This window comes from Rutilus rutilus (assembly GCF_951802725.1).
Source record: "Rutilus rutilus genome assembly, chromosome: 2".
Lineage (NCBI taxonomy): Eukaryota > Metazoa > Chordata > Actinopteri > Cypriniformes > Leuciscidae > Rutilus > Rutilus rutilus.
This window is the reverse complement of record NC_140210.1, coordinates 23,277,599-23,287,105: the sequence shown is the minus strand read 5'-3', so window position 1 is coordinate 23,287,105 and position 9,507 is coordinate 23,277,599. Positions and strand designations below refer to the sequence as shown.

Here is a 9,507-nt window from a genome sequence, read left to right as displayed (position 1 = left end):
TTTTTTTCACATCTTCATGGACACAACAATGATTTCCCTCGTGTATTAACACTAACTCCCAAGGCGGTCATTTTGACCGTTTTTAAATTTTACAATGTAATAACTTTGTTAAAATAAAATAAATGTGGCTGAAGGACTCTGACTTTTCCTAAATATGTGTATATTTTATTCTGACACTGTTATTTTATTAAAATCATAAAACACACAACAGTTCTGACTATTTCTACATAGAACTACCATAACGGTCATTTTGATGGCGTTATAGATAGGCTATCGTACATTGCAAGTTTCGCAGAGGGACTTCATCATACGACTGGCGAGCGAACTTCACTCCGACCACATGGAATCAAAAGCCATACAACTGGAGGAACTGCAAACAAAATAAAACCAAGGAGATGTATCAAATGTCACAACGTGTGTGGGAGCTGCACGCGAAAGTGTTTACCTGTGTGGAATGTGCGTAAGCGTCAATGATGCGGTATGTTTGCGCCGTTCAAATGGGCAGTTAACCTGATTTTGTTCGTTCATATTTTTTGTTCACTGAAACTAATCGTTCTGAAGCAGTTCGTTTTCTTGTTTAGCTAATGTTCATGTTTTTTTCTTAGCCTGTTTGTGTGTGCACATTTTCACATTCATTTGAATTAAAATTGTGTGTCCTGTTTATCATTAGGCTATATATCATTGTAGATCCATTTATTTTTAGATTTTGTATTGATTATTGAACTTATTTACAAACAGGGCTGTACTAACTGTATGAAGCTTTGACGTTTCCTAACTTTTGTGCGTGTCTGTGGTGAGTGCGGTGAATATTTTTTTTATTATTTTGATGCATGTTCCTCAAATAGAGGCAGCACCTGTCGGGGCAATCTTTCTTTTGTGCTTGTTTTAAGGGCTATGACGACAGGAATTAAAAGCTTCATTGGAAAAGAGAAGGTTAACATGTACAATAGATATTACATGACGAAAATGACGTTCAGTACGGCCATATGAACGTCAAAGTATGAACGGTCAGAATGACCGCTGTCGTTCTAGTAGTTATGGAATTCCGGTAGTTCTAGTGTTAATATGAATAAATGAATGAAATCTTTATTTCGAACAATAAAAAAAATAAAAATAAACCAAAGACAGCAACACATGAAATATCCATCAATAAAAATAAAACAAAATCAAGAAAAACAAAACCTTTTTTTTTTTTTGCATAATAATCACACTGTTCGAAAAGGGATAGGTAGAAGCCCATGAAGACCTACAAGACCTAATATTTTTCCTATTAATAATGTATGATTTGCAAAAATGAAAACTGCTGCTTCTGTGTAGATGAGAGCATCAAAGTGTATGCGCGTTCTCTACATTGATTATGGCCAAGCATGCGCCCTTAAAATAGTATGAATAACATGCGCAACGCACCACTGACTTTAAACTAGTTTTTTCCTGGTCAGTGGCGGAATTGTTTTCTAAACCTGCAAAATAGCATGAGGGAACGTTTGCGCCGGAACACGCCTCCTCTTTGCGCTGAACCGCCCCCGGGAGCGCAAGTGTTACTAGTTAACCGACGTGCGTCTGCGGAGGGAAAAGTCCGCTTTGCGCGGGTGCAAAATAGGAATGATACATGCGTCAGTGTACAAAGTCAATTGCGCTGGGTGCAAGATAGGGCCCCTAGTCTAAAGTCAGTGGCGCGTTGCGCATGTTATTCATGCTATTTTAAGGGCGCATGCTTGGCCATAATCAATGTATAGCGTGTGCACAACGCGCATTACAATTTGATGCTCTCATCTACACAGAAGCAGCCGTTTTCATTTTTGCAAATCATACATTATTACTAGGAAAAATATTAGGTCTTGTAGGTCTTGATAAGCCTAGGGCTTCTACGTATCCCTTTTCGAACAGTGTGATTAGTATGCAAAAAAAAAAAAAAAAAAAAAGGTTTTGTTTTTCTTGATTTTGTTTTATTTTTCTTGATGGATATTTAATGTGTTGCTGTCTTTGGTTTAATTTATTTTTTAATTGTTCGAAATAAATATTTCATTCATTTATTCATATTAATACACGAGGGAAATCATTGTTGTGTCCATGAAGATGTGAAAATAAAATAGGCATAAATCTAGCTTACACATTTAATCATACGCCCACTTCTCTGTGTTTTACGGCCGTGACGAGGACGTCGGTCTCCTCGGCTGTGAACCGCTCATGGCGTGCGCCTGGCAAATCCGCCATTATAATAGGAATCCGCTTTAGAACAAGCGCGCCTGCTCTTAAAGGGAATGTGAGATGTCGCTCTGATTGGTTTATTTCACGTTACGCCCAAACCACACCTATGAATAATGAAGCTACTTCAGACCAACCCCTTTTAGATTTGCGTCGGGCGCAAGAGTCATTTATCCCGCCGGGAAAATAGCAACAGCGCCGAGACCCGCCCACAAAGTTACTTGCGCTTTGCGCTTTGACACTTGCGTTTCAGATCGTTAAAATAGGGCCGATAGTATGAAAACATGTCATTATTAACTTATATTTTCTACTGTAATTAATTGAAATATAAATATTTACACAATTGCTGTCATTTTCATGACAGATATTTAAAACATAGGCTACATTAAATAATCAAGATATCAATCATTAACATGTTAAGTAAAATATATTATATAGGCTAATATAGTGCATTTATTTAGTGCAAGAGTTCATTTAGGAACCAACAAGCTGTGGGCACTGAATGACTTGCCTGAGGTAAATATGAGGCTATGTGACAAACTAAGACGTTTTATTGGCGTCTTTCCTCTGCTTAAACATTGATTACACAAGTTATGATGCCTTTCAGTAAGTATACTGTATCTTTTAACATACCTTCAGGTGTCCATTCAAGTTTATTCTGTAACTGAGGAAGAGAATCGCATTTACTCGCGCTCCGCGCTGCCGCTTTAAATGGGGAGCTAGTACAGTGATCTGTCACGCCACATCAAAGAGCGCCAAAACGGCATTTATTGTTTGAATTTCGTCATCAAATAGACAGAATTTGAAAGATTACACCTGGCTTATTATCGAAAGTAACAAAATACGGAGCTTGCTATTATAGGGTGTTAATGGTGGTTAGGCTATAACGCTGTATTCGTTGTGTACACATAAGACATGAGGTCCATTGAGCCAGGGCTGGGCCGGGGCAGCAGGGGGCTGGGCGTCCTCGGTACGCCATGAGAGTATCGTGATACGTATCGTGGGTGGTGTATCGCGGTTTTTCGGTTCGGTTTGAATATTGTTACACCCCTAGAATTTACTGATGCTAACAAAAATAACCTTATTGTCAAGTGTTATGAAGCTGTTATCATTATTGCCTGTTTTTTTTCACTCATAAATCATTTCATAGATTTAATATCTCTGCCCTGTTAGGTCCATGTTACAAAACAGAAATTTCTCTATTTGGGTAAACTATGTGGATATATATGTACAATATCTGAAAAGTTCTGCATTCAAAGTATAACACTTAGAAACCTGAGCTATGCTAATTTAACATATTTACATGTGTTCTAATCTAAGCTGCTAACATTGGGGAAGAGATTTTACCAACTCTCTCATGAGATGATATCCGAGATCTCTTTCCTGGTCCTGAGCACTTCCTGTGGCGCAAAGCCATTTGGCTTATGACTCATAAGGAAGAACAGGTCATTTTACTTAAAATACTTGTGTTTTGGATATTTTTCAACTGTTTTCAGTACTTTAGCCACACCATATGTAAGTTGGTGTTATTAAAGATTAACACTTATACATACAAGTGAGATGCTCTGAAAATAAAATGACTTTGATTTGATTAATGTACAGTATACATTTGTATTTTAGGGGCACACGATTCCTGTTGAAACCCACGGTTCATCAACAGATGATGAACATAATGAAAGTTCAAAACGAGATGACCCCAGCACTTCAAAGTTTTTGAAGTTACCCAACCCAGAATACGTTCTCTTCACTGATAGTGAACTACAACACGTAAGACGTGCATACTTTGAGCAGCAGCGTCTTGGAAAAGAGGGTGAAGTCACCTTATCAAAGGAGCTCTTCTGCCGGCTCATCCGAAATACCATGACAAATATGATCTCAATTGCAAGAGCCTCTTCAGATGACTACAAATACCCCACTAAACATGAAGTTCTTGCCATGGCAAAGCGGGTAGTGGAATACTACCCTATGATAAAAGATAAGTCAACTGGATCTAGTCACGAGTGGGTAAGTGACTTTGTTTACTTGAATATTTATATTTAAAGTATGTTTTTCTGCTAACATTGTTTCAAAACTATTCATTGATGCTTTTGTTCTGTCATACAGGACACTGTTGCCAAAAAGCTCATGAAGCGACTTTCAAATATCCGAAGTCCCGTGAAGGCCAAACCCCCTCATTCCAAGAGATCCCGCCTGGACGAAGAACCTTCTGCTGCAGTGGCAAGTGACTATGATGCTGATTCCAGTGCATCAACACTTCATCTGTCCCCACCTTCAAAATCAAGCACCCCACGGCAAGAAAATGACAGCATCGATGAAGCATGTATGTACATAAAAATGTACTATAAAATGTATAGAATTTTTGCAATAAGTAATACCATAATATTTGGTCATATATGTAAGCCTAATTCTGCCTTATTTATTTTTATGTGGCATACATTCTTGAACTGTTGATTTTGTGCATCTTGTTCAATGATATATTCTAATTATATTGTATGCCTGAATATAGCCGATGGTCCAGACAACAGCCTTGACAGCCAGAAAACACAGGCACGACATTACAGGACTCTACGAGAAATGTACAAAGCAAAGAAGCCAAACAAAGCTGCTGTAACTCATCTAGACCTAGAGTTCCAGTCCAGAAGAAATTTCATTGACTCAAATACTTTGAAGGAGCAAGACAGACCCACACAAATTTTACAGGCATACCCGTGCTTCAAATAACTGGACCATGTGAGTACACAGAAACATAATTTAGACTGATGTAAAACATATCATCTACCTAACTGCAGACGTACAGGTTGATGATTCTTATAACTTTTAATAATTATTTCTCTCAGACAATGGATGAACTGCAGAGAATCATTGAGCCAAACAATTGCCAATACATTTCTGAGGTGAAAGGCAGGTGGGAGACCTTCTACTCCAAGGTTCAGTTCCCTTTCAAGGGAACTCGCGTTGCGTCGAGTTTGACGCTATGGGAACGCTTTGCGTGATGATGTCTTGAAGCACATGTAAAATCAGTCCAATGGCGTGGCGGAACGTCAGATGCGGGTGACGTCACGTACCAGGAAACTATAAAGCCTGCAAGAAAACAGAGAGCGGCAGCTTCTGTGTCTTCAGTAGCGCTCTATGTGGAATCTGTCTCTGTCTATTTATTGTTGTCTTGTCACTGAAAGCAATTATGTCCAGCGAACAGTTCAGAATGTGTGTGCATCCCTGCCCGCGTTTTATTACGGGTAGGGACACTCACGTTCTGTGCATTGTTTGTTTGGGAGAGGAGCATGCCCAGTCAGCACTCGAGGGTGCTGGCTGTGTGCATTGCGAGGCGCTGTCCATGCGCTCGCTCCGATCCCGGCTGAGCTTCTTCCGGGAAGCTCGCGTTCCCCAGGGCTCGGGTCCCGCTGCTGCCGAGGCACAGCGGCGATCTCAGTCCTGGGGTTCGCAAATGGATCTATCAGCGGGGTCTGAGACGGGCTCTGCCCTATCTCAGCCCTTACCTGATAGATCCGGTGTCTCTCATCAGGGTTCGGAAGCACGCGCGGCGGTTTCTTCCCCCCCGGTGATTGAACAAACACTGCAATTGTCCAGTTCTGAGGAACTGGATGTTGTTAGTGTTGATGCTGAGTCTGAGGAAGCCCCACCTCAGTCTCATGCATTTGAAGAATTGCTGGATGTAGTGACAAGAGCGGTTGATAGACTATTTATTGAGTGGCCAACTGATAAACAGGACGTTCGTTCAAAAAGTAAACTTGACGAACGCTTCCTGCCCTCACGTGCACAACCACAACGCCGAAATCTGCCGTTTTTTCCCGATCTCCACACTGAGGTGTCGAGATCGTGGGAGAAACCAGTTTCCTATAGAGTTTTTAATCCACAAACCATGAATTATTCCACTATATCTGGGTATAAAGAGTATGGTTATGGGGAGATGCCGAAGGTGGAAGAGACGCTTGCGAGCTATCTCTCTCCAGCGACGGCATCTTCCCTGAAAGCTCCGGCGTTGCCTAATAAGCCCCTCAGAGTCACATCTTCTCTGGTGGGCAAGGCTTATTCAGCGTCTGGTCAGGCTGCAGCGTGTCTTCATACTATGTCACTGCTGCAGGCTTATCAGGCTGAATTATTGTGTGATTTGGATGAGGGCGGGGGTATTGGTCCTGAGGTGGTTGCTGAACTACGCAGAGCCACAGATTTGTCTCTCAGGGCCACCAAGGAGACCGCTAAATCAACCGGGCGGTCTATGGCAGCCCTGGTGGCCACTGAGAGGCACCTGTGGCTCAACCTCAGCGACATTAAAGACAAAGAGAAGAATGTTCTTTTAGATTCTCCGGTTTCTACGCATGGTCTCTTTGGCAACGCTGTTACTGCTGCTGTGGATAAGCTTCAGGAAGCATCTAAGCAGGCAGCTGCTTTGCAAAAACTTCTCCCCCGCCGATCTTTTCATGAGGCTGCTGAGCGGGAGCAGCCTCACTCATCAAAAAAGAGCACTGAATATCGTGCGACTCAAAAACAGAGCGTGTCCTCCCGTGCTCCCCCACGTAAATCTCGGGGACACGGAGGGCACGCTCAAACCCAGCAGCCTTCGAGGGGTAGGACGGATCTGCGGACCGTGATTACCGCCAAGAAGGCTGCTGGGAAAAAGTCCTGACGTCCGAGGGCTCAGGACATATGAGGGTAGCCCCCCCCGAAGTGCAGCGGTCAACACCTCTTTTTACGGTGCCCGTCTCCCTTCGGTACCCTCAGGGGACCGTTCTGCCAACCCTGCCACCTCTGGTGTTTCAGGGCGCAGCGGTCTCCGGCGAGCACATATCTCAAGGACCACCCGGAAACGTAGTGGCCTCGGGATGCCCGCCCCCTCCGAGGAGGGTGTTAGAGCAGTCCGTTCAGTCGTTCCCTGCCGGTGCGCCGTTACAGGGCGACGAACCGACTACTCAACAACAACAGAACCAGATACAATATCAGATACAATTCAAGAAACGCCCACCTCGGTTTATGGGGGTCCTGCCCACAGTGGTGGGCCCCGAGCAGGTTCTGGTTATGGAACAGGAAGTAAACACTCTGTTAGAGAAAGGGGCCATAGAGTATGTACCTCCCTCCAACAGGGAAACCGGGTTTTACAGCCGGTACTTCATAGTTCCAAAAAAGGACGGGGGATTGCGTCCCATTTTAGATCTTCGAGTTCTGAACGAGTCAGTCATGCAGCTCAAGTTCAAAATGTTAACATTGAGACAAATCGTGCCACAGATCAGGTCCGAGGACTGGTTTGTCACGATAGACCTCAAGGACGCATATTTCCATATTTCCATCCGTCCGTGTCATTGGAAGTTCCTGAGGTTTGCTTTCGGGGGCAAAGCATACCAATATCGAGTTCTTCCATTCGGCCTGGCTTTATCACCCCGCACTTTCACCAAATGCGTGGATGCAGCTCTGGCGCCACTGCGCCTCCAGGGTATTCGCATCATGAACTACATCGACGATTGGTTGATTTTAGCTCAGTCGCATCAGGTAGCGGTTCAACATCGAGATGTTGTTCTCGCCCATATGAGAGAGTTGGGGTTACGGCTGAACGCCAAGAAGAGTGTGCTCACTCCTCTCCAGAGGACCACTTTTCTAGGCGTGGTATGGGATTCAGTGCTGATGCAGGCGCGCCTGTCACCTCCACGCATAGAGTCCATCCTTGCAGCTGTGAAATATGTAAAGCTAGGCCAGCTACTCACTGTCAAACAGTTCCAGAGACTGTTGGGTCTCATGGCAGCAGCTTCCAACGTGATACCTTTTGGACTGCTACACATGAGGCCCCTGCAGTGGTGGCTCAGGACCAGGGGGTTTTCCCCGAGGGGCAACCCATTTCGCACAATCAAGGTCACGCGGCGATGCCTACGTGCCTTGGTTATGTGGAAAAAACCTTGGTTCCTGTCCCAGGGCCCAGTGCTGGGAGCTCCTTGTCGTCGCAAACTGCTAACGACGGATGCTTCCCTCACGGGCTGGGGAGCGATCCTGGAGGGTCGCTCGTCTCAAGGTCTGTGGGAAGACCATCATCGTTCCTGGCATATCAATCGCCTAGAGATGTTAGCTGTCTTCCGGGCTCTGAGGAGCTTCATCACAGATCTCAGGGGACACCATGTGTTAGTGCATACGGACAACACGTCGGTAGTCGCCTATATCAACCACCAAGGGGGTTTGCGCTCGCGCCCATTATCCAATCTGGCACGCCATATCCTCTTGTGGTCCCAGGGGAAGTTGCTGTCTCTCAGGGCAGCTTACATCCCCGGGGTCCAGAATATAGGAGCAGACACTCTGTCGAGACAGGGGCTGAGGCCCGGGGAATGGAGGCTCCACACCGAGGTGGTGGAGCTGATATGGAGGGAGTTTGGCCAAGCTCAAGTGGATCTGTTTGCGTCTCGAGAGACGTCTCACTGTCCACTTTGGTTCTCCCTCACGCATCCAGCTCCTCTGGGACTGGATGCTATGGTGCAGACGTGGCCGAGGCTACGTCTGTACGCTTTTCCCCCAGTTGCTCTGCTCCCGGGAGTTCTGGAGAGAGTTCGCAGGGACCGGGTTTGCCTGCTTCTTGTAGCCCCGCGCTGGCCGGGCAGAGTATGGTTTCCCGATCTTGTGTCGCTCCTCGACGGGCCTCCTCTGGAGCTACCCGTCAGGAGGGACCTTCTGTCCCAGGCAGAGGGCTCGATATTTCACCCTCGGCCAGAACTGTGGAACCTGTGGGCTTGGCCTCTGAGGGGGCCCAGCTCATAGAGTCAGGTCTCTCAACTGAGGTTGTTGAGACCATTCTACAGTCCAGAGCTCCCTCCACGAGGAAACTTTATGCCCTGAAGTGGAGAGTCTTCACTTCTTGGTGTAGTGACCGTCGGTTGGACCCAGTTAACTGCCCAATTGGTACAGTGCTGGAGTTCCTGCAGGACCGGTTCACTGCAGGTCTGACCCCGTCCACTCTAAAGGTCTATGTGGCGGCCATAGGTGCTTACCACATTCCTTTGGGTGGAATGTCTGTGGGGAAAGACCCTTTGGTATCTCGTTTCCTTCGTGGCACTTGGAGGCTGAGGCCTGCAGTTCGCTCTAGGGTGCCACCATGGGATCTGTCCATTGCTCTGCAAGGCCTTTCCCTGGCTCCCTTTGAGCCCATTGAGGAGGTTCCTGAGAAATTTCTAACTCTGAAAGCTCTTTTCCTTCTTGCTATTTCTTCTCTTAAGAGGATAGGGGATCTCCAAGCACTGTCGGTTGCCCCGTCATGCTTGGAGTTTGCTCCGGGCATGGTGAAAGCTTTTCTTCATCCTAGGCCGGGCTATA

At 45.5% G+C, this 9,507-nt stretch overlaps 1 long non-coding RNA gene across 1 annotated transcript; it reads left to right on the top strand.

Moving 5' to 3' along the window:
- The first annotated feature begins 4,131 nt into the window (after nucleotides 1-4,131).
- LOC311286818 lies at nucleotides 4,132-4,475 on the top strand. Its single transcript, XR_014626655.1, has 2 exons — nucleotides 4,132-4,209; nucleotides 4,309-4,475. It is a non-coding gene; the product is annotated as an uncharacterized lncRNA (long non-coding RNA).
- The last annotated feature ends 5,032 nt before the right edge of the window (nucleotides 4,476-9,507 follow it).